We start from the raw sequence: 25,147 nt of genomic DNA on the forward strand, positions 1-25,147 counted from the left end.
ATACACCAAGGATGAAATCACAGAAAGAGAAACTAAAAAAAAGTCCCATTTACCATCACAGCAAAAAAATGAAGCTACGTAGGAATAAACTTAAAGAAAGAAGTAAAGGACCTTTTCACAGAAAACTACAGGACATTGAAAAAAGAAATAGAGAAAGATATAAGAAAGTGGAAGCACATACCTTGTTCATAGATTGAAAGAATTAACATCATTAAACGGTTCATACTACCCAAAGCAATCTATAGATTCAATGCAATCCCCATCAAAATACTAACGACATATTTCACAGAACTAGAACAAATACTTCAAATGTTCATAAGGAACCAAAAAAGAACCCAAATAGCCACAGCAATCTTGAAAAAAAAAAAAAGTTGGAGGGATCACATTACCAGATTTCAGATCATACTACAAAGCCACTGTAATCAACACAGCCTGGTACTGGCACAAAAACAGGCAGATAGATCAATGGAACAGAATAGAGAATCCAGAATTGGACCCAAGACAATATGCTTAATTAATATTTGACAAAGGTGTCAAGAGCATACAGGAGAGTAAAGACAGCCTCTTTAATAAATGGTGTTGGGTAAATTGGACAGCTACATGCAAAAAAAAAAAAAAGAAACTACACCATCAACTTACACTGTACACTACAAGAAACTGAAAATAGATAAAATACTTAACTATGACTCATGAATCGATAAAAATCCTAGAAGAAAATGGAGGCAACAAAATTTCAGACATCATACAAAGCAGAATTTTCACTGATGCATTACCTAAGGCAACAGAAACAAAGGAGGAAATGAACACATGGGACTACATCAAACTTAGAAGCTTCTGCACAGCAAAAGACACAACCACCAAAATGGAAAGGCAACCCACTCATGGGAGAGCATAATTGCCAATGATACATCAGATAAGGGGTTAATTTCCAATACATATAGAGTGCTCATACAACTCAACAAAATGAAGACAAAGAACTCAATTAAGAAATGGGCAGAAGAACTAAATAGACACTTCTGCAAACAGGACATACAAATGGCTAACAGACATATGAAGAAATGCTCCACATCACTAAGCATCAGAGAGATGCAAATTAAAACAACAATGGGATATCACCTCACACCTGTCACAATGGCCGCCATCACCAAATCATCAAACAGTAAGTGTTGGCGAGGGTGTGGAGAAAAGGGGACTCTAGTACACTTCTGGTGGGAATGCACACTGGTGCAGGCACTGTGGAAAACAATGTGGTCTTTCCTAAAAACATTAAAAATTGAACTGCCATTTGACCCAATGATCCCACTTCTCTGAATATACCCTAAGAAGCCTGAAACACCAATCAGAAAGAATATATATGTACCCCCATGTTCATAGCAGCACTATTTACAATAGCTAAGATCTGGAAACAGCCCAAATGTCCATCATTAGATGGGTGGATAAAAAAGCTGTGGTACATATACACAATGGAGTGTACGCAGCTGTAAGAAAGAAAGAGCCCTTATTCTTTGAGATGACATGGAGGGACCTGGAAAGTATTATACTAAGGGAAACAAGCCAAACACAGAAAGACAAGTATCATATGATCTCACTTATTTGTGGAATATAATGAACATAACAGTCTGTAGAACAGGGTAGTCCCAGAGACATGGAAGTAGGTACAGACTGACAATCCCCAGAATAGGGTGTAGGGAGGAGAGATAAACCACAGAACTTATATGCATGTATGCATGACCAATGGACATGGACAACAAAGCTGGGGATGGTGGGGAGGGAGGGGGCGGAGGGTGTCAATGGGGGAAAAAGGAGAAACATCTGTAACAAAAATAAATTTATTCATTAATTAAAAAACAAAAGAATTGAAATCAAAACAAAAAATAAATAGAATAAAATAAACAGAGCATGAAGGAATCATGATGCTCCCTGATTTCAAACTAGACCATAAAGCTATATTCATCAAAACAGCATGGTATGGCACGAAAACAGACACACTGACCAATGAAACAGAATAGAGAGCACAGAATTAAGCCCTTGCTTATATGGTCAATTAATTTAGGGCAAAGGAGGCAAGAATATGCAATGCAAAAGTGACTGTTCCTTTAACAACTGGACAGATATGTGCAAAAATAAAAATAAAACAAGACCATACTCTTACATTATATAGAAAAATAAACACAATGTGGATTAAATACATAAATGTAAGGCCTCAAACCATCAACTCCTAGAAGAAAAAGTAGGTAGCAAATTACATGACAGCAATTGGGGTAATATTTCTTTGAATATGGTCTTTCGAGCAAGGAAAACTACAGTAAAAATAAACAAATGTGATCTCATCCACCTAAAAAGCTTCTACACAGCAAAGAAAACCATAAATTAAAAAGACAACTTACTGAATGAGGGAAGATATGAAATGTCCAACAAGGGGTTGATATCGAAACACATAAGAAATCAATACACCTCAATAACAAAAAATAAATAAATCAAAAAATGGGCAGAGGGCATGAAGTTCTGTAAAGACACACAGACAGCCAACAGACATAAAAAAATGTTCTACATCACTAATCACCAAGAAAATGCAAATCAAAACCACAATGAGATACCACCTCATACCTGTCAGAATGGCTTTATCAAAGAGTCAACAAATAATACCCGGCTGGTGTGGCTCAGTGGTTGAGCATCAACCCATGCACTAAGAGGTCGCCAGTTCAATTCCCAGTCAGGGCACATGCCCAGGTTGTGGACCTGATCCCCAGTGGGAGGGCGGGGGGGCATGCAGGAGGTGGCCAATCAATGCTCTCTCTCATCGATGTCTCTCTCTCTCTCCCCCTTTCCTTTCCTCTCTCTCTGAAATTAATATAGAAAAATTATTAGTTTTTTAAAGTCAACAGGAAACAAATGTTGAAAAGGATGTGAGGAAAAAGGAACCCTGTGCACCGTTGTTGGGACTTCAAATTAGTGTGGCCACTATATAAACCAGTATTGAGAGTCTTCAAAAAACTAAAAATAGAACTGTCATATGACCCAGAAATTCCACTTCTGGGTACTTATCCAAAGAAAACAAACTCTAGTGCAAAAAGACACATGCACCCCTATGTTTACTGCAGCATTGTTTACTATAGCCAGCATGTGGAAGCAACGTAAGTGTCCATGGATAGACAAGTGGGACGTGCATACAATAGAATATTACTCGCCCATAAAGAATGACATCTTGCCATGTGTGACAACATGGATGGTCTGGTTGTATTGTGCTAAAGGGAATAAGTCAGACAGAGAAAGACACATACAATATGATTATACTTATGTGTGGAATTTAAACATCAACACTAATGAACAAAAGAAACAAAACAAAAACAGACTCATGGCAACAAAGAACAAACTGATGATTGCCAGAGGGGAGGGCCGTGAGGGGATAGGTGGAAAAGGTGAAGGGGAACAGACTCAATAGTAATGTGACAATTTGCACAATGACAGATTGTTACTAGCCTTAGTGTGGTCATCAAATAGTTAGATTATAAATGTAGGCTCACTATGTTGTACACCTAAAATGAATATAACATCGCATATCAACTATACTTAAATGTATACATACAGCTGGTCCAGTTATAAATAAAAGCAGACACAAATCGCCATCAAATTTAGGATATGTTACCCCACGATGGCCTACTGGGTGTGGTGATTGGTAACAAGAGCATGGTGAAGGGTGGGTAGATGAAAGGCTGGGATATTCTATTTTTTACCAGAATATATGCACTTGCACCTCTCTCTGTCGTCCCAAAAAAATAAGAGTCTATAAATTTTTAGGCTTCTAACTCACACCACAGTTGAACTGTTTTAATCCCAAGATGTGTTAAACATTTAATATGTTGCAAAGAAAGGTGGTGGCAACTTGATAGATGAAACAAATCTTTCAGCACTGGCATAACCTGATATCATCATTCAGTAACTGTTTCCCCTCCCCAGGCAGAGACCACCCTAACACACTTGCATCTCGAAACGGAAGAACACTCTTCCACTAAAACTTCAGCAACATCAGAGCCACTTTGAGCAAGAAGGAGGATCAAATACCAAAGAAATTAAGAAAAGTTCTATGTCAACAGAAAGCACATGCTGTGTTGAGAGTCGACAAAATCTTTGTTTCTTTTCAAGTGCCTATTTCACAAATAAAAGTCCAAAATACAAATGTCTAGGAAAAGAAGGTAAAAATAAATTAGAAGAATTATTTGATACTAAAACCTCTTAAGAACAAGATACAATAGGCCTTGTCTACTACTTGCAAGAATACAACTTAAACAAACTTGCAACTAATAGATAAACCAGCCCCGAAGACCTAACTCACAGCATAGTGATTACAGGCAACAACACTGCCTTACAGACTTCAAAGACACTGAGACTAGATCTTCACTGTTCTCAATTTAGAAAAGAAATAATGATTATGTGATGCACTCGAGGAGTTAATTAATGCAACCATGGTAACAGTATTACAATATATGAACATATCAAATCAACACACTGTACATCTTGAACCTACACAATGTTATATGTCAGCTATATCTCAATTGAAAAAGAAAAAAAGTAGCATGAAATATAACAGGGATTCCATTTTGTTTCAAGATTTTACAGACCACTAAATTATAACCCACTAGCCCAAAACATATACACAGCAAAACCTGGCAGTAAAATCAACAAATAGTCAACATATCAGAAGGCTAAAGGTTTATAACAACAGGGTTTGCCAAGAGTCAATAACATTTTTACAATTCTAGAAAAGTGCAGAGAAAATTTACTTCACAGCCTTCCCCAAATGTCAGCCGAGAATAGAAAATTATGTTGTGGCTGGATTCAGTCTCTTACTTTCCTTCTGGTCAGAGTCTCAGGCTCGTGACTGCAATCCCGTGCAGCACCGCTCTTTACTTATGCGTTGGAAGCACGAGATGTAAGGTAAGTAGGAGAACCGAAAAATGGCGGCGGAGTGAACGGAGCTACACAGACCATCTCCCAGAACTAAACTGGAATTACAACTATAACACAGACAAATCGACGGGAAAAACCAACAGAAAAGCAGCTCGCGAGGACCATACAACGAGGGACACTGACTCCATCCCGGTAGGCTTGCGAAGGCGCGAGACGGGGGCTGGGAGCCCACGGTCGGCAGCTCGGCAGCGGCCTCAGCTGTAAGCGGCGCCCTCGGGTTACACTCCCAGGCGGCTCCACAGCGCAGCCGGGACAGAGGCTGAAACAGCCACAGCCACTCACCTTGGGCTCCGGCAGTGGGAGGGCGGACTGGACTGGAACTGTGTCGGGACACTCGGGGTTTGGAGGGCGCTCAGAGCTTTGGCTGAGTGCAGCCACACAGGACTGTGGCCACATTGCTCCTTCCCAGGGCTCTGAGGAAAGGCAGCAGCCCCTCCCTCGGAGATCCAACCCCACCCTGTGGGCCATTGAAGTGCTAATTGAGGCTCACTAACAACCAGCATCTGCCCCACCCTCGTGAAAGCCCCTTGGCTGAGCACCAGAGGGAGATTTTCAATCAACTGACAACCCAAAACTCATCAATTAACCTAGACTGCTAGCCTCCAGGCAAAAAGCTAGAGGATAACAGTACGTTTCCTGGGCTGGCAACTTTAACCAGGAAAGTAAGACTTGACAGTGGTGTTCAACGTGGGTCCTCCCTCGATCATCTAAACACAGGAGAGGGAGCCACAAACAGCAGAACACCAACACCCACAGGGAGAACTTGACAGGTTCCAAAGCCCACAGTGATAGCCAAAATGGTGAAACACAGAAACAGAAGCCAAATGAAAGAGCAAGACACCTCCACCGAAGATGAGATCAATGTGGACCAATTAGGCATGTTAACAGAGCTAGAATTCAGAGCCATGATCTTGAGGAAGCTGAACAGCATGAGTAAGGACATAGAGACACTGAAAATAAGCCAAATGGAAATTAAAAACCAACAAGAAGAGATAAAAAATGACATATCAGAAATGAAAAACACATTGGAAGGTTTAAAAAGCAGAGTAGGGGAAGCTGAGGACCGGATCAGTGAATTAGAAGACAGGGTAGAAAAAATCAACCAATCAGAAAAACAAAAGGAAAAAACTATTAAAAAACAGGAAGACAGCTTAAGAGAACTATGGGACACCTGGAAACTTAATAATATTCGCATCATAGGAGTCCCCGAAGAAAAAGAAAAGGAGCAAGGGATAGAGAATATATTTAAAAAAATAGTGAGAGAAAACTTCCCTAATTTGGTGAAGGAAGAAGGCATTCAAGTTCAAGAAGCACAGAGAGTCCCAAGTAAGAAGAACCCAAACAGGCCCACACCAAGACGCATAGTAATTAAAATGCCACAAATTAAAGACAAAGAGAGAATCCTAAAAGCAGCAAGAGATAAGCAACAGGTTACCTACAAAGGGAACCCCATAAGGCTCTCAGCTGACTTCTCACAAGAAACACTACAGGCCAGCCAGAAGAGAATGGCATGAAGTAATCAAAGTCATGAAAAACAAGAATCTGAATCCAAGACTACTCTACCCAGCAAGGCTATCATTCAAAATAGAAGATCAAATAAAGAGCTTCCCAGACAAAAAAAAGCTAAGGGAATACATTAGCACCAAACCAGCACTGCAAGAAATGTTAAAAGGACTGCTGTAATTAGCAGTAGAAATGGGAAGAAAAATAGAACCACACTAAACAAAAATGGCAATAAATAAGTACATATCAATAATCACCTTAAACGTAAATGGATTGAATGCTCCCATAAAGAGACACAGAGTAGCTGATTGGATAAGGAAGCATGACTCATCTATATGTTGTTTACAAGAGACCCACCTCTCAACAAAAGACTCACATAGGTTGAAAGTGAAGGGATGGAAAAAAATTTTCCAAGCAAATGGAAAGCAAAAAAAAGCTGGGGTAGCAATTCTCATATCTGATAAAATAGATTTCAAAATGAAGACCATAACTAGAGACAAAGACGGCCACTACATAATATTGAAAGGATCTATCCAACAGGAAGATATAACCCTGATAAACATATATGCACCCAATATAGGAGCACCAAAATATATTAAAAATCTTCTGGAGGACTTCCAAGGAGAAATCGACAACAATACAATCATAGCAGGGGACTTCAACACCCCGTTGACAGCACTGGATAGATCCTCTAGGCAAAAAATTAGCAAGGAAACAGAGACTCTAAATGAAGCACTAGACCAAATGGATTTAATAGATATCTACAGAGAATTACACCCCAAAACTACAGAATACACATTCTTCTCAAGTGCACATGGGACCTTCTCAAAGATAGACCACATGATAGGACACAAACTAAATCTCTACAAGTTCAAGAAGATTGAAATCATATCAAGCATCTTCTCAGATCACAATGGCATGAAACTAGAAATCAATTGCAACAAGAATATGCAAAGACATTTCAACACATGGAGGCTAAATAGCATGTTATTAAACAATGAATGGGTCACCGAGGAGATCAAGGAAGAAATTAAAAACTTCCTGGAAACAAATGAAAATGAACACACAACAACACAAAATCTATGGGATGCAGCGAAAGCAGTTCTGAGAGGGAAGTTCATAGCACTACAGGGCTACCTCAAAAAACAAGAAAAATTTCTAATTGACTGTCTAACCTCACAACTTAAAGAATTAGAAAGCAAACAAAAAGAAAACCCCAGAGCAAGTAGAAGGAAGGAAATAGTAAAGATCAGAGCAGAAATAAATGACATAGAGACCAAAAAAACAATTCAAAGGATCAATGAAACAAAGAGCTGGTTTTTCGAAAAGATAAACAAGATTGATGGACCCTTAGCTAGACTCACCAAGAAACAAAGAGAGAGAACCCAATACACAAAATCAGAAATGAAAGAGGAGAAGTAACAACCAACACCACGGAAATACAAAAGATCATTAACAACTACTATGAACAACTATATGGCAACAAATTCGACAATCGAAGCGAAATGGACAAATTTCTAGAAACACACAGTCTCCCAAAACTATTCCCGGAAGAGATAGAAAACTTGAACAGACCAATAACAACTAAGGAAATTGAAGAGGTAATCAAGACTCTCCCAGCAAACAAAAGCCCAGGCCCAGATGGTTTCACGGGGGAGTTTTACCGAACATTCAAAAAAGAACTAACAGCCATTCTCCTCAAACTATTTCAAAAAATTCAAGAAGAAGGAAGACTTCCAAACACGTTCTATGAGGCCAGCATAATTCTAATTCCAAAACCAGAAAAAGACACTACGAAGAAAGAAAACTACAGGCCAATATCCCTGATGAACATAGACGCCAAAATCCTGAACAAAATATTAGCAAATCGGATCCAGAAATACATCAAAAAAATTATTCACCATGACCAAGTGGGATTCATTCCAGGGATGCAAGGCTGGTACAATATTCGCAAATCAATAAACGTGATACACCACATAAACAAAATGAAGAATAAAAACCACATGATCATATCAATAGATGCTGAAAAAGCATTCGACAAAATCCAGCATCCATTTCTGATAAAAACGCTCAGCAATGTGGGAATAGAGGGATCATATCTCGACATAATAAAGGCCATATATGAAAGACCTACAGCCAACATCATACTCAATGGACAGAAACTAAAAACATTTCCATTAAGAACAGGAACAAGACAGGGATGTCCACTTTCGCCACTCTTATTTAACATTGTACTGGAAGTCTTAGCCACAGCAATCAGACATGAAGAAAAAATAAAAGGGATCCAAATTGGAAAGGAGGAAGTGAAACTGTCATTATTTGCAGATGACATGATATTGTACATAGAAAACCCTAAAGACTCCATCAAAAATCTATTAGACTTAATAAATGAATTTGGCAAAGTAGCAGGATACAAAATTAATGTCAAGAAATCGACGGCATTCTTGTACATCAATGATGAACTCACAGAAAGAGAAACGGAAAAAACAATCACATTTACCATCGCTCCAAAAAAATTACGATACCTAGGAATAAACTTAACCAAAGAAGTAAAGGACCTATTTGCAGAAAACTACAGATCATTGAAAAAAGAAATAGAGGAAGATATAAAAAAGTGGAAGCACATACCCTGTTCATGGATTGGAAGAATTAACATAATTAAAATGTCCATACTACCCAAAGCAATCTATAGATTCAATGTAATCCCCATCAAAATACCAACGACATATTTCATAGAACTAGAACAAATACGTCAAAAGTTCATATGGAACCAAAAAAGACCCTGAATAGCCACAGCAATCTTGAAAAAGAAGAACAAAGTAGGTGGGATCACAATACCAGATATCAGGTTATACTACAAAGCGACTGTAACCAAAACAGCCTGGTACTGGCACAAGAACAGGCATATAGACCAGTGGAACAGAACTGAAAACCCAGAAATGGACCCAAGGCAATACGCTCAATTAATATTTGACAAAGGTGGCAAGAGCATACAGTGGAGTAAAGACAGCCTCTTTAATAAATGGTGTTGGGAAAATTGGACAGCTACATGCAAAAAAATGAAACTAGACCATCAACTTACACCATACACAAAAATAAACTCAAAATGGATAAAAGACTTATATGTGACCCGTGAATCCATAAAAATTCTAGAAGAAAATGTAGGCAACAAAATTTCGGACATCATACGGAGCAGAATTTTCACTGATACATCACCTAAGGCAACAGAAATAAAGGAGAAAATGAACACATGGGACTACATCAAACTCAAAAGCTTCTGCACAGCAAAAGAAACAATCATCAAAATGGAAAGGCAACCCACTGTATGGGAGAACATCATTGCCAATGATGTATCAGATAAGGGGTTAATTTCCAATATATATAGAGTGCTCATACAACTCCACAAAAGGAAGACAAAGAACCCAATTAAAAAATGGGCAGAGGAGCTGAATAGACACCTCTCCAAACAGGACATACAAATGGCCAAGAGACATATGAAGAAATGCTCAACATCACTAATCATCAGAGAGATGCAAATTAAAACAATAATGAGGTATCACCTCACACCTGTCAGAATGGCCGCCATCAACAAATCATCAAACAACAAGTGTTGGCGAGGGTGTGGAGAAAAGGGGACTCTAATACACTGCTGGTGGGAATGCAGACTGGTGCAGCCGCTATGGAAAACAATATGGTGCTACCTCAAAAAATTAAAAATTGAACTTCCATTTGACCCAGTGATCCCACTGCTGGGAATATACCCTAAGAAGCCTGAAACACCAATCAGGAAGAATATATGTACCCCCATGTTCATAGCAGCACTATTTACAATAGCTAAGATCTGGAAACAGCCCAAGTGTCCACCAGTAGACGAATGGATAAAAAAGCTGTGGTACATATACACCATGGAGTACTATGCAGCGGTAAGAAAGAAAGATCTCTTATCCTTTGAGACGACATGGAGGGACCTGGAAAGTATTATCCTAAGTGAAAGAAGCCAAGCAGAAAAAGACAAATACCACATGATCTCACTTATATACGGAATATAATGAACATAACTGTCTGAGGAATACAGTAGACCCAGACACATGGAAGTAGGGCACAAACTGACATCCCTCAGAAGAGGGGATAGGGGGTGGGGGGGTGGGAAGAGATAAACCACAGAACTTATATGCATGTATGCATGACCAATGGACATGGACAACTAAGCCGGGGAAAGGGTGGAGGGGGGGTGGGGTGGGGGTGCCAATGGGGTAAAAAGGTAAAATATCTGTAACAAAAAAAATAAATAAAATTATTAAATATATAAAAAAAAAAAAGATAAGTAGTCACAACACTTACTACCTTAGCTGATCAGCAGAGTGATTCAAACTACAGTCTCTTGCTTGGAGCAGAATCAAGATACAGTGATACCTCGGTTCTCGAACGCCTCGGATTTCGACCAAATCGGTATTCGACCAGGAGATTCGAGAAACTTTTGTCTTGGAATCCGAACAAATATTTGGAACTCGAACTTCCGAGATGAGCCGAGTTGAGCCAAATGGCGTTCATTCGGCCCAGCGCACCTTGCTTGCGTCATCAGTGTGAGTGCAGAGAGAGAGTCACGCTTTGTGGAGAGAGTCACGCTTTGTGGAGAGAGTCACACTTTGTGGAGAGAGTCACGCTTTGTGGAGAGAGTCACGCTTTACACTGAATTTAACCCTTAGACATACTGTACACTTTTATTTCTTGTTGAGACTTATGTTTTTCTACATATTATATACAAATTAGGCCAGTAAATAGGCATTTTCTGGGGCTTGGAACGAATGAATCCAGTTTCCATTATTTCCTATTGGGTTTCATTGCTTCGGTTCTCGAACAATTTGGTTCTCGACCGTCCTCCTGGAACGAATTATGTTCGAGAACCGAGGTATCACTGTAATAGGAACCCAGCATTCCAATCTTATAACAAAGCATTTGCTTTTTCTCATTTTGTTCATCTGTGTCCATGCGTAAGCACATAAACATATGAACTCTCTTTGTTATTAACCCAATGTGGTCCCTGTAAAAGTTGGCTAACCATCCAGAAAATAATTCATTTCATTCTTTTACTGGGGGGTGAAATCAACCACATACTTGGACCTCTGACCATACATTGAAGAAGTGGAGTCTCCAAGCACCTTGGTTGGAAATTACACGTGGGCTCTGGAAGAAAGTTATCTCTAATACAATCATAAAAACCCATGGTTTGTTAGGACTTTACACGGTGCATGAAAGCCGACAATTACAACTCCCAACAGTCTTCGACTGATTTAATGACTCTACAATTGTGCAGTCAAGACTGGAAATGGTCGTGTGGCTCCCACATTGTGTTGAAAAGACGAGTGACCGAGTCCAAACACCTCATTCCGTGGGAGTCACCGCATCTCTGCTATTGGCAATTTCTACCACGTCCTAAGCAAACGAATAGATCCAGAAATCCCTCGATATCTTACACTCTTCACACTTCAAGTTTCAGATCACGTCACTGCGTGTCAACCCCTCTGATCTTCCTTATTTCACGATTCTCACAACAGCTCTATTCTACTGGTCGCTCACCTGGCGGGAACTACGCCCTGGACCCAGAGACAGACTAGCTTCTAGCCCTGCGGCCAGAGGTGCAGTCCTCTCCCAGGTTGAAATGCCCTGTTGTTTCCCTACAAAGCAAGGACCCCACCACAAGGACCTCCCTCGGGTTTCACCGGGAACCAGATGACAAGGGGGAGGATGTGTCGAAAGATAAACTTCTGGGACCCTCAGGAATTTAAAACACTGTTGTGAAGGGCGATGTGACTTGTTAGAACTCTCAGTCCTGTGGTCCTTTCCGCCTGCGGTCATGAGCCTTTAGTCCCCAAAATGTGGCAGTTTAATTAGCGTCTTTGGATTGGCTCTGGAACCCAACCAACTTTTATACCATTTCTGTTATGAAAAAAATACATTCCAATTTTCATTTCATTTTATTATTTTTAAGCATTAGCTCAGTTTCATTATCTCAAGTAGGCAATATTTGAGCACCAGTCCAAACAAGAGGGCAGGGAGTGCCCAAGGACCAGTACAGGCGAACAATGAGGCCCCAAGTTAAGTGGCAACTCCTGGAAAAATCATGGTATCAGGGAAGGGTGCACTGCCAGGGACGACACTCCTGTGGCCTCAACGCCCCTTTTCAAGCTGAGACTAAGCGAAAACGAAAGGCACGAAGTTCCGCGCGGTCTGCCCCCCACGGAGCGCGGGGTGAGCACGGAGGTGGCGGAACGTGGCTGGACGTCAGTTCTGTAGCAGTTAGCTCGCTGCCGGGCACCGTGAGCTCCCAAAGCAGGGTCCGTGGGTGGCTTCAGCATCCGGGGTCAGGTGCGGTGGGCCACCGGGGCATCCGGGGGACGAGAAAGGCACCATGGGGGTGAACTCCAGCACAGAGCTTCCCGGGGCTCTGCCCGAGGCCAGGGCCTCCCCAGCCCGCCCCGAGTGCAGCGATCCGCCCTGGACCTGGGCAGCTCCCCCCGCTGCAGTGCTTTCCCCTCGGGTGCTGACCCAGCCAGTCTCCAGGGCCCCGGGGCCCCAAGGGCCACTGCTTGATTCAGTGACCCCCACAAACCCCTACCCACCCTGTGGCCCACTGCAAACTCCACCCCTCCGCCCACCACGGCCCCCCGCGCTCTGGGGCAAAGCCTCAGTACCTTCTCATTTCTAAACGGGATTTACAAACCGTGTTGGGAGCCACAGCCGTGCATCCGTCCACAGCACCTTGCAACCGCCTCCCACTCAGTATGAACTCAAAAGTATTTTCCGAACGAGTAAGTGACCAGGGCAGTGATTTGTGTAAGGCAATGATTACTAAAGGAGATTTTGTAGGTGTCGAATTCGTACCCTAGTTACAATAAACACAGTTCTGGGACTTACTGGATTCCTTTGCCTACTTCATGATTTTTCAAATTCTTTCACATGAATTTTGTATATATGCATCTGGTGATGAAGGTAATGACTTTTCTGTCGTTTAACCTCTGTCATTTCTATCGTAGTACGCTAGTCAGTCAAGTCTTCTTACATTGATAAAATTCTGGCTTCAGAAATCCCAGAGGGTGTAAAGGACCTGCTGAGGATGAACATGGTTCCCGGGGTGAGGGCATTTCACTCCGACAGGCTGTCTCCCCATCCCCACCCGCCTTGTACAGAGAGTCCATCTATCCCTTCCACAGAGGACAGACCTTGGTCAGATCTGATTAAATTGTCCGGGCACCCACACAGCTGGAAGACCGTGTTCTGAAAGAAGGGACTTGACCTGCATTTAAACTGCTGAAATAAGGTCAGAACCATTGCACACATGAACACACACACGCGAACACACACACACATACCGGGCCAATATTTAGTTGCTAAAGTTTTGTCATCATGGAAACGTTTTATTACTGGAAGCCTCATTTTTCAGCAACAAGAGATGTTTTCTCTGCGTATTCTGGGAAGTTGTAACAACAGTAGGGCCAAACACAGGCAGCATCAGGCTACCGGCCAGTGCCCTGGAGAGCTCTGAATTCTGGGGACAGTGTGGTTGGGACCAGTCCCCCGCGGGAGCGGCGCCCAGACCACTCTCCACTCATCGTGTCGCTGCAGCTCAGCAGCTGTCAGGGCCCTTCCCAACCCTTCAGCTGCCCTTCAGGCCTGTGGGCTGTCCCTGCACGAGCGGACAGGGCACACGCCTGCAGGGTGCACTGGTCTCTGGAGGTCAGGCCTCAGCCCCGCCTGGGGCAGGGTCAGATGGTGAGACGAGCTGCCCTGTGCACACAGGCAGGGCCGGAAGCCCGCTCACGGGAATGACAGCTGGGCAAGCGCCACAATCAAGCGCTCAGCGCCAGCTCATCTGCTCCATGCTCTGCAACTTCCCCCTCTGCACAACTTCACAGCTTCACTTTTCATATAATAGTTCAAATAAAATCCTAACTAGTTTCCATTAAACTCTAACAGCATAGTATACTTCTGTGAACTCTTACTGTATCTGTATTTATGGTTGCAACTCAGTTAGTGTGGGTTATTAAGAATGTACAGCTAATGATATTTAGTTTGCCCTTTGGGGGGTTAAGATTTCATGACATTATATAACTAATAATTTATACTATATATTCTATAAAACATGAGCTATTTCCAGGTATATTGTATAACTAATAATAGTAATATGTTAGAAACCCCCTCTGACTCGCTGAGTGCTAGACAGAATTAACAGGCTCAGAGACAGACGGTTGCTGAGGAAAATCTGCAGGTGTTGCTAATGGAACACCTAACCACATCCCCTGTCCACCAGCAGGCGCCCCTCCAGCCTGCCCACAGCGAAGAGGTGAAGGACCGGGGAGAGCAAGGCAGGGCCGACACAAGGATCTGGTGCTCACACAGATAGAGGGAAGGGAGAAAGTACCATGCGGAGAGATGGGTGTGTGCACAGGCAGACACATCCACGGGAGATCACGTTTTCGTAAAACAGTCATTCATTTTAAAATTGTACCTGTATTTGAGTGTAGACATAAGAATTTATTGGTAAATGAATATAAGTCCTTGGAGAAAAGAGGGAAGGATACCAACCAGGCAGCTAACGTGTTTCCCAGGGGACGAAGAAAGAGAGGGAAGAGAGTGTGTGCACGCACACGCACACGCGAGCACACACACACTCTCCAACACACACGCATGCTCTCACACATACACTCACACACTAACACATACAAAATAGCTTGCTTGCATAGTATGAATTATAAGTGTGCATCAATATGAAAAATGTAAAGCATGAATAAATGAGCTTTCAAAACTGTCAATAGTGGTTATCTCAAGGGGTGAAATTTCAGATGATTTCACTTTCTTATATATTCCCTGCATTGCTCGAACATTAACCATGCACAAACGATATCTGAATAAGCACATATTACGTCTGCTATCGGGTACAACAAGGACTTCCATTGTGAGGAAGTCTTGCACTGGAATCGCCATGACTTCAAAGCACTTAAGGAAGGTAGCTGCCAACTGTGACCGTGAGCTGGGTCATTCTTCACCTGCTCCCCCACCGCCTCGGGCCACAAGCCGTCTCTATCGATCTCCCTCCCCAGACAGCTGGCCAGTGTCCTCAGCCTCAAAGCTCCTCTGGAATCAGGAGATTTCTTACATTCTGAAGCAAAAGTTCATATCTGAGTCAATATAATTGCACATGATAACGTTTCTCACTCAGTAAAACCATCAGAGTCATTTCAAAAGTCATTTCTTTTCTCCTCCTCTCTCCTCTCCTCCACTCCTTCGCCTCTTCCTCTTTTTAATTTCTTTACTAGTATTAACCCTGGTGACACTGCTCTGACCAATGGGAGTACCTCAGACTCCAGATTTCGTTTGAATGCAGTCTTCATGTGGATGGCATCTCGAACCTCCCTAGCACATCCCCTATTCCCACAACAGGCTCTTTTGCTGGACTAATTGGGTATCTGTTCCTCAAGTACTGTTTTGGGCTGAGTCCTGTCCCCACGATTCACATGTAGTCCTGACCCCCATGCCCCAGACTATGACTGTGTCTGGAAATAGTCACAACAGAGGTGATTACGTTCAGTGGAGGTGATGGGGCCCTGGGGTCCTAATCCAATCTCACCAGTGTCCTTGGAAGAGGACATTGGAGCACACGGAGAGAGGCACGGAGGATGCGTGCACACAGGGGACCATGGAGGACACAGGGAGAAGGTGGCCATCTTCGAGCCAAGGAGAGAGGCCCCAGGAGAAACCAAACCTGCTGACACCTTGACCTTGGACGTCTAGCCTCAGGCCTGTGAGAGACAAATCTCTGCTGTTTAAGTCCCCAGTGTGTGGCACTTGCTAAAGCAGCCCCAGCTGACTGTTACAGGTACAGGGTGGTGCCTCACCCCCAGGTAGGAGTGATCCTTGCTTCTGTCCCCCTGCTCCTCCCCAGGGAATGTGACAGCAGCCCCCACGGCCGCACCTTCCGAACCTACCCCCTGCTGTCTGTGCACACGCACCATGTCCCGCACCTGCTCTCCGCTCCCAGCCCTACTATGTACAGCAACCACCAGACAGGGCCCCGCCAGGTATTTATTTTTTTATTTAAAAAAAAATTGTGCAGCCTCCTGTGCCCAGGCTTCCTGCCACCTGTTCAGAAGCAGAGGGCTGGAGCCTTCTTCCGTCTTTTTTATCTTGATCTGCTTGCAGTCGACACGCATTGTGGCCAAGGCACTGGTCAGTGTCCTCCTTGACCTCCTCCCACTGCTCCTTGTCCTCCTAGGGGACCCGTCTGGTGTGCAGTGGGGTCTGAGGGACCTGTGTTGGCTGCATGACCCAGGGGTGGTTCATCCCCCTGCGACGGTCATTCTCTGGGTGGTCTCTGTCTTTAGCAGGTTCTGGATGAGCATCTTCACTTCCTGTGACACTTCTGACCACTCTGTGTTGGGGAATTCATACCTGGCCGTCCGGATGTGACTCTTCATGCCCAGAGATGGCCGGGCCGGGTTGGAATAGACGGGCGGACACCCCAGAGCAGGATGCACGTGATGACACCAAGGACCACCCAGCACAGGATTGTCCTATTCCGCGGGCCCAGCACTTCTGGAACCACAAGTAAGGCTATAACAGGGGGTGGCCCATGGGCTGTGGCTGGTGGTTTCCTTGGCAACGCCCAAATCAGTGAGACTCAGAAGGCGGTGGGCCTTTGGGAGGCGTGCGAGAGGTTCTCAGGCTGCACATCCCGATGAGCAGTGTTGATTGAATGCAAACACTGAATGGCCTCGCCAGTGCCCTTCATGGTCTCTGAAGCTTCTCTTTCTGAGAATGCCCGGTCCCCTGGGTCCTGGATTCCACGGAGGACTTCTCCACCATCCAAGCACTCGTGACGCTCAGCAGGCACTTCCTCCTGCAACCGATTCTCACCGCCGTCCACACTCCACAGGGGTGTGGGCACTGGGGGCCCGCAGGGCAGCGCCCCCTCACCCCGCCTTGGGGCAAAGTTTTCCTAGGTCCCCTTGTTGAAGTTCCACAAAACTTTTCCGTTGATGGCAGCCCAGGACCACGTGGTGACCTTGTAGTCGTTGATGATGGCGTTCTCCTTGATCTGCAGGCTCGACTTGACCTTGAACTGGGGAAACTGCGGCGGGGCGGTGGCAGGTTGGGGAACAGTGTCGGGCTCAGGAGTTGGACAGCATGGCCAGGAGAAGGGGAGCAGACGCCAGAGGGCCCCCACCAGCCCTTCTGCAGCTCCAGAAATGTCCTCACCACTGACGCTGGGAACAAAGTTTGCCCTGGGCTGGGGCCTGCTTCCCTAGGCTGGGGGGCTTCAGGCTCCCCGGGCCCTGCCCTGCTCTGCTGTGGAATGCAGGACGGTGGATGCAGGAGTGGAGGGGAGGGGAGAGGCACGAGGAAGAGGCCACAGGACAAACTACCCAGCCTGGGGCCTGCAGGCGTCACCCCCCCCCCACTCCCCTTTTTAAATTACCTATATTGTTGAGAGCATTACAGATGCGCCCCACCCCTTTTTCCCCATGCCCCTCTTTTCCCAGTTCCCGTCCCACCCCAGGCCTTCACCACCTATTGTGTGTGTCCACAGGCAATGCATACATGAATATAAGTTATTTGGTTAATCTCTTCCTGCCCCCCATCCCTCTGAGATCCATCAGTCTGTTCCATGTTCCCATGCCTCTGGTTCTATTTTATTCATGAGTTTATTTTGTTCATTAGATGCCACATATAAGTGAGATCATGTGATATTTGTTTTTCTCTTACTAGCCTTATTTGCTTAGCAGAATCATCTCCAAGTCCCTCCATGATGTCTCAAAGAGAATAAATAGATCCTTATTTTGTACAGCTGCATAGTATTCTACTGTGTAGAATACTAAGTACCATAGCTCTTTTATCCACTCATCTACTGATGGACAGTTGGGCTGTTTCCAGATCTTAGCTATTGCCAGTAGTGCTGCTATGAACATAGGGGTGCACATATTCTTTCTGGTTGGTGTTTTGGGATTCTTAGGATGTAGTTCTAGAAGTGGAATCATGGAATCAAATGTCAGTTCCATTTTTAATCTTTAAGCAAACTCCACAGTGTTTGGCACAGTGGCTGAACCATTCTGCATTCCCACCAGCAGTGCACTAATGTTCCCTTTCCTCCACATCCCCACCGCCACTTGTTATTTGTTGGTTTATGGATGGTAGCCATTCTACAAGTGTGAGGAGATATCTCATTGTGGTTTTAATTTGCTTCTTTCTAATGATTAGTGACATTGAACATTTTTTCATATGTCTATTGGACATCTATATGTCTGTCCTCTTTGGAGAGGTGTCTATTCAATTCCTGTGTTCATTTTTTAATTGGATTGTTTGTCTTCCTTTTGTTGAGTTCCATAAGTACTTTCCATTGTATGGGAGAATATATTTGCAAACAATACATCTGATAAGGGCTTAATTTCTAAAATCAGGTTTTTTTTATTTTATTTTATTTTATTTTATTTATTTTATTTTATTTTATTTTATTTTATTTTATTTTATTTTTTATTTTATTTTATTTTATTTTATTGTGGTGCGTGCCCCTAGTAGGAACCGAACCTGGGACTCTCTGGTCCAGGCCGACGCTCAACTGCTGAGCCAAACTGGCCAGGGCGAAAATCAGGTTTTAAATCATCAATCAAACATAACAGTCCAATGACTTCTAATTTCACTTAGAATCAAGTCCAAACTCCTTCACTGGCCTGCAGGTCCCACGTGGTCTGGTCCCCCGGGATGTTGCACCACTGTCCCCTCATGTCTCAGCACACTGGCTGTTTGCTCTCGGACAGATACTAAGTGACTGTACTGCGCGTTGTCCCGGCTGCACCCTCTGTCTCAGGCCCTCCTGCTCCTCTCTCCAGGGCCAGCTCCTTCTTCTCCCTTAGCTCACAAAGTCTTCCCTGACCACCCAGTCGAAAGGGCTCCCTGCGTTCTAACCCATTGCCTTGTTTTCTTTCCTTTAGGCACTTTTTTCCTGTTTGAAAGGTGTTATTTTCCACTATTTGTTGATTTTCTGCTACCTGCCACCAGAACACAAGGTCCATAAGAGCTCAGACCTGGCTGACGAGTGCGGTGCTCCGCCCCAGCACCTGGGGCACTTCTTCAGTGTCACTGAACAAACGTGTCTGCGTGGACACGCAGCACCTGGGACCTAGCAGGTGCACAGGGATTGTTGAGTCGGGGTGGTAACACTGTGCTCTGAAGGTGCGAAAATAAGTCGTTAGTGGAGATGAACCGGAACATACTCACGGGTTGTGTTCTTAAGGGTCACTCACCATCTACTCCATCCTTGCTTGATCTAAATTCTAAATTACTGATCACATGCAGTTGGTTTGATTTCTTTCATGAGCACCACTACAAAAAGGCAGTTTGTTTGTTTTTAAGACACTGTTGGAAATATTCCCAGGTCTCTTCTTTTAATAAAAGGAACTTTAGGTCTTATGTAGAAACATTCTCAAAATACCATGCTAGAAATTATGTTTTCAAAATTCCTTTCTGCTGCTATTAGTATAAAGAAATTACTTGTTCTAGACATTGAGATAAGAGGACACTGAATGTAGAGACCTGATCACTGTTGAGAAACCTGCCACAACTGTGGCAAACACCAAGCAGGTGAGACACGTCCGACAGCTTCTAGGATGCGCACACGCTCCGTCCTCTCGCCTCGCCACCCGATGCCCGGCAGGGCCGGTTGCTCCTGAGATGTTAGTGCAGCTCTCGGGAAGCTATTTTCTCAATGAAAAGGTCCACATTCATCTAGTTGTGTCCCGTGGTGTTCCTGTCCACCCAGCCTGGCAGTGGCACGGCTGTCTGGAAACTGGGGGTGCAGCTGCCTCGTGCACAGAGCAGCAGGGAGCAGCCCGGTCCCCTGGTGACAGCTCCGGCGGGCACACCCGTCTGCTCCAGCCTCCGATGGGATTATTCTCTGACCTGCAGCTGAGAGTGAGCCCAGTTAATCTAAAACACTGTCCACAAAAATTCAAATGTCTTCATGTATCCCACACATATTTACTCAATGCCTGTTTTGTGTTGGAACCTGTACCAGGAGCCACGTAAACCACAGAGAACAAGGTCGACAAGCTGCCACCTTCCAGAACTCAAGGTGAGGGAGGAGAGCCAAGCAGTTAACGAGGAATTCATACAGATAGCCTCCTGGCACATTCATTTGTGTATTTTTGTTTCTTTCGCAGACTTCCTATTTGCCTTGCCAGCCAGAAACACCGCTTGGCAGAGGAATGCAGAGAGCAAGACACAGTTCTTGTTCTGCTTTTAAATTTCCAAATATGAATCTTGATCACAGGACAAAGGGCACGGTGCTCAAAACCGCTGCACTGGTCAAGGGGAGGAGCAGAGGCATGTGCCGTGAACTCAGGATAGAGGGGCAGCAGGAGCTCCCTCCAGGAAGAAGAGGGGAGGTGTGTAGGGAGGAGCTGGGGGAGCACAGACCCTGAGGGAGCAGGTAGACAGCAGGGAGCCAGCACTGACAGGCTGCCTGAGCTCACCTGCCTGGGAACAGAGAGAACCCGAGCCAAGGCAAGCCAGTCAGCCCTCCCTCGGTGTGAGGTCATCATGCAGACGCAGACTCCTGTTCCCGTCCCTGCGGGAGGGGCTGTGTTGGCAGAGCTGTCTGCCCGTTCCCAGTGGGGCTTTCCGCAGGACCCCAGACGTGCTTTCAGTCTTGAACTGAGTCGTCAGAAGGCCCCCATAAGCAGTCATTGTGTGTGGCTGCTTGGGTTGTGCACTGAACACCCCCAGGGGGCACCGTTCACATAGACTTCACTGTGCAGGATGCCTCCTGTATGTGCTGCATGGTGCCCCTCTCATGAGGACAACCCATATTGATAACCCAAGACACTAAGTGCCCCCCTTCAAAACAGAAAACCCAAACCCAGAGTGTGGGGCGGGGTTACCAGACAGGCAGAATGGCACAGAAGGAGAAGAACCCCCAAAATATAGGAACAAGGGCAAAGCTGAGTAGTCACAGTGGTGGGAAAATCCATTCTTGTGACATTCATGTCTAAACAAACACCTCTGGAGGAATGAGGTCATCAGCCCTCTGGCCCTTCTACTCCACTGTCCCTCCCAATGGCATCCCACTTGTCTTTCCCAACTGCCTACTTCTCCCAACATCGATACCCCATATCCCACCTGGCACCCCAGCAATCTGCCCTAGCAAGAAACCTAGAGAGTCTCACACAAAAATACTGGAATCCTGCTGACGTCGTGGCCAGATCCTGCCCTGGTGCACTGGGGAAGATGCCAGCTAGAATGGTGTTGGGGAAATTTACCTTCCGCACTGGAAATGTGCAGAGCTAGTTAAGAGGACCTGTTGATCGAACGCGAGGAGACTGGTTCCTTAGAGAGAAGGCCGGTGTGGGGAGCGTGTGTGCTGTTGTGTCCATGGAAAGTCCAGGAAGTGTGCCACCGCTTGGGTCCTTCCAGGCCCTTCCTTCCTGCTGCACACCTGCTTCTCCATCGTTACATTTCCTGCCTTAGGACCATGGATTTGGGGTGGGGACCACTTGCCCCCATTCAGACCTCATTGTACCCTCAGGACAGCACTATTCGAATTTTCACATTGGTTGCATACATTAAACTGGTTAAGAAGCCCGCTGCACAGCCCAGGATATTATAGACAGGCCTCTCCTTCATCTGAAAAACCTGTTTGGGGAGTCATTGGATATCACTTATAATGGGAATAAGAACAATAGACTCACTCCCCTCCTCCAATCTACCTTCCATTCTGCAACCAGAGTGCTTATTTAAAAACCAAAAGACAAAAAACCTGGTCCTGGCAGGTGTAGTTCAGCAGTTAGATCATCAGCCCTCTTCTCAAAGGTTCATGGGGTTGATTCCCAGTTAAGGGCACGTACCTGGGGTGCAGGTTTGATCCTCAGCTGGGTCAGGTCATGCAGAAGGCAACCAATAGATGTGTCTCTCTCATATCAATGTTTCTCTCTCTCTCTCTCTCTCTCTCTCTCTCTTCCTCCTTCCCTCCCTCCCTTCCATTCTATTTCTATCTAAAAATCAATGGAAAAATATTCTCGGATGAGGATTAATAAATAAATAAATAAATAAAACCTCCTTGACCTGCACCCTGGCCCATCTCCACCACACCTGTCTACCTTCTGCCCTAGAGACCAGGCTTTTCCTGCACAGCACTCGGCCTGCTGCCGTCCACACCGATTCAGGTCACCGTTTGGTCTGAGAGTAGCTTTGCCCGCACCAGCATTTCTCCAGTGCTGTCCTCGCGGTACGTCCACAATGGAATGCTGGTTCTAGAAAGTGCTTCTCTCTTGTTTTATATGCTGGCAAAACACTGTTTCTAACAGGCTCATTCAGAATGACAGCTCATACCATGTTAAAGTACTTAGATAATGTTAGTAGTACACAACATTTCATGTGTGTATTTTTCTTTAAAAGATCATTGACGTCTTCTAAAATAGCCCTTAAAAAGCTCTGAGATTTCATTTAGACACAACGATAAAAAGAGCAGAGAGGAAAAATGTGTATCTTTTCATGTAAGCCTTCTACAGTGCTTACCTGAGGCCCAGGGGTCCCATGATCTCTTCCCAGTCTTAGCCCATAGCACAGGGCAGCTCCCCACAGCGGGGCTGCTCGTTCTAAGCCAGGGTTTCTCAACCACAACACTTTTGACATTTGGGGCTGGATATTTCTTTGCTGTGGGGACTGCTCTGTGCATTGTAGGGTGTTGAGCGTCAGGACCCCTCCCACAGAGGCCCCCAACCAAACACATTTCTAGGCACTGTCAAGTGTCCTGCAAGGTCAGGGGAGAGGGAGGGCAAAACTGTCTCCACTTGAGAGCCACTGCTCTGACCCGGGAACATGGATGCAGACCTGATGTCTAGCACATGCCAGGTACTCAATAAGCCTTTGACTCGGAGGGCCTTCAGGACAGCAGTTGGCACTCATCATCACCATTTCTCCTCACCTTAGTAACCTTGCTCCCAGCCTCTTCCATAACAAAGGGTCCCGTCTTCCCATCCCAGTTGCTTGGGGTGACTAGGCTTCCCAGCATTTTTGTGACACTGGCAAGAAAACACCTTCTGAAGACTTCATTATTTCAAGTCACATATTTGGGGAGAGAGGGAGACAATCTCCCTGAGCGATAATTCTTTACTGCTGCTATGAACATAGGGGTACATATATTCTTTCTGATTGGTGTTTCAGGCTTCTTAGGATATACTCCTAGAAGTGGGATCACTGGGTAAAATGGCACTTCAATTTTTTTTAAATTTTTCTCTTTCTCTATTGATTTGAGAGAGAGAGAGGAGGGGAGAGGGAGAGAGATACAAACATCAATGAGAGAGAACATTGATTGGCCACCTCCTGTATGCCCCCACTGGAGATTTGGCCCACAACCTGGGCATGTGCCCTGACCGGGAATCGAACCCCCGACACCTTAATGCATGGATTGATACTCAATCACTGAGCCACACTGGCTGGGTTGCAGTTCAATCTTTAACTTTTTAAGGTAATGCCATGGTGTTTTCCATAGTGGCTGCACCAGTCTGCATTCCCACCCACAGTGTACTAGAGTCCCCTTTTCTCCTCACCCTCGCCAGCACTTGTTGTTCAATGATTGATTGATTGATGGCAGCCATTCTGACAGGTGTGAGGTGATACATCATTCTTGTTTTAATTTGCATCTCTCTGATGATTAGTGACGTTGAGCATGTTTTCATATGTCTCTTGGCCATTTGTATGTCCTGTTTGGAGGGGTGTCTCTTTAGCTCCTCTGCCAGTTTTTTAAATTGGGTTCTTTGTCTTCTTTTTGTTGAGTTGTATGAGCACTCTATATATTTTGGAAATTAACCCCTAATTTGATGTATCATTGGCAATTATGCTCTCCCATATAGTGGGTTCCCTTTCTATTTTGATGGTTGTTTCTTTTGCTGTGTAGAAGCTCTTTAGTTTGATGTAATCCCATGTGTTCATTTTTTTCCTTGGTTTCTCTTGCCTTAAGCATTGTATCAGTGAAAATTCTGGTGTGTGTGATGTCTGGAACTTTGTTGCCTACCTTTTCTTCTGGGATTTTTATGTATTCACCGTCACTTTTAAGTCTCTTCTCCATTTTGAGTTTATTCTTATGTATGGTGCAAGTTGATGGTCTAGCTTCATTTTTTTGCATGTAACTGTCTAATTTTCCCAGCGTCATTTATTGAAGAGGCTGTCTTGGCTCCACAGTATGCTCTTGCCTATTACCATTTTATCATTCTTTTGTTTTTTCTTCTTCTTCAAGAAGACCCATCAACATTTCATATAATACTGGTTTAGTGCTGATGAACTTATTTAGCTTTTAGCTTTTTCTGGTCTGGGAAACTTAAGTCCATCGATTCTAAATGATAGCTTTGTAGGATAGAGTAATCTTGGTTGTAGGTTGTGGCTTTTCATCACTTTGAATATCTCTTGCCACTCCTTTCTATCCTGCAAAGTTTCTTTTCAGAAATCAGCTGACTGTCCTATGGGAACTCACTGGTAGGTAACTAACTGCTTTTCTCCTGCTGCTTTTAAGATTCTTTGTTGTTAACCTTTTGCATTTTGATGACGACGTGTCTTGGTGTGGGCCTCTTTGGGTTCATCCTGTTTAGGATTCACTGTGCTTCCTTGACTTGTGTGTCTGTTTCCTTCACCA

General features: G+C 44.4%; 1 pseudogene; it reads right to left on the reverse strand.

The window, feature by feature from the left end:
* Positions 1 to 16,559: 16,559 nt before the first annotated feature.
* LOC118626207 lies at positions 16,560 to 21,967 on the reverse strand (annotated as a pseudogene).
* Positions 21,968 to 25,147: the final 3,180 nt, after the last annotated feature.

Source organism: Molossus molossus, unplaced genomic scaffold (assembly GCF_014108415.1).
Source record: "Molossus molossus isolate mMolMol1 unplaced genomic scaffold, mMolMol1.p scaffold_m16_p_12, whole genome shotgun sequence".
Classification (NCBI taxonomy): domain Eukaryota; kingdom Metazoa; phylum Chordata; class Mammalia; order Chiroptera; family Molossidae; genus Molossus; species Molossus molossus.